This window comes from Arachis hypogaea, chromosome 17, assembly GCF_003086295.3.
Source record: "Arachis hypogaea cultivar Tifrunner chromosome 17, arahy.Tifrunner.gnm2.J5K5, whole genome shotgun sequence".
NCBI classification, from domain to species: Eukaryota; Viridiplantae; Streptophyta; class Magnoliopsida; order Fabales; family Fabaceae; genus Arachis; species Arachis hypogaea.
The window spans coordinates 91956005-91957205 of record NC_092052.1 but is presented as its reverse complement, the minus strand read 5'-3'; positions in this window follow the sequence as shown (position 1 = coordinate 91957205).

Below are 1201 nucleotides of genomic sequence, written 5' to 3'. Positions count from 1 at the left end.
TTCTTATGTTTTCAATTGAATTATGCACTTTCTTGAGCCACAAGCAAGCCAATTGGGTAGATTTTCATGCTTCCTTTAATTTAATCAACCATAGATGAATTAATGCAATTTCATGAGGTTTTATGCTATAATTGTCACATATTATGAAAGAATGAATATCTCAGGATTTTGAGCATAGCTTTGATGTGTTTGGTTTATTAACGATAGGTGAAGAAAGCTTGGAGAAAGTTTGAAGCAAGGAGGAATGGATAGGAGGAAGAGAGGACAAAAAGTTTGAGCAAAAGTTTGCCTCAAACTTTAGCTCAAACTTTTGGAATAAGTGAAAACGAACCAGGGAGCAAAAAGCTTGACCAAAAGTTTGCCTCAAACTTTTGTGCAAACTTTTGGGCAAAAAGCTTGAGCAAAAGTTTGCCTCAAACTTTTTGGCAACCTTTTGGCATCACAAATCAACACCCTGGAGAGCAAAAGTTTGCGCCAACGTTTGCCTCAAACTTTTTGGCAAACGTTGGCGCCATGAACAATACACCCTGGAGAGCAAAAGCTTGCACCAACGTTTGCCTCAAACTTTTTGGCAAACGTTGGCGCCATGAGTGTGCAAGGGGGAGCCAACGTTTGAGCAAAAGTTTGACCCCAAACTTTGGCTCAAACGTTGGTAGCAGCAAGGATGGGGTGGCTGATATGAAAAGTTTGAGTAAAAGTTTGCCTCAAACTTTTACTCAAACTTTTACTCAAGCTTACATGATTCCAAACCCGGTTCACTTCGGTTCTTCTCCAAACTCCAACAGCAATCAACCCAATTCCATCAAGAGCAAAGGCCCAATTGAAGGCTTGAAGACCATTTGAAGAAAGTGTATAAATAGCATAGGATTTAAGTTTTTAGAGAGCTTTTCCTTTTAGTTTTCATAGAGAGTTTTCGGAGAGCTTTTGGTGTGGAGTGAATTTTAATTTCTAAGTCTCGGGGAAGGAGAATTGAATTCCCTTCCTCTTAGTTTTCTTGCTTTCAATTTCAATTACAATTGTCTTGGATCTTGGGTTGGAGAATTGAAGGAATTCTGTTTCAATCTCATCTTGAGACCTCTCTGTTTCTTTACTGCACAATTGAATTTAAATTTCTGTTAATTGCTTCTTCATCTACTTTCTCTGCAATTTACTTTTCCTTTGCAATTGTTCTTGTTGGATCTAGGAAGGCATTGAGATCTAG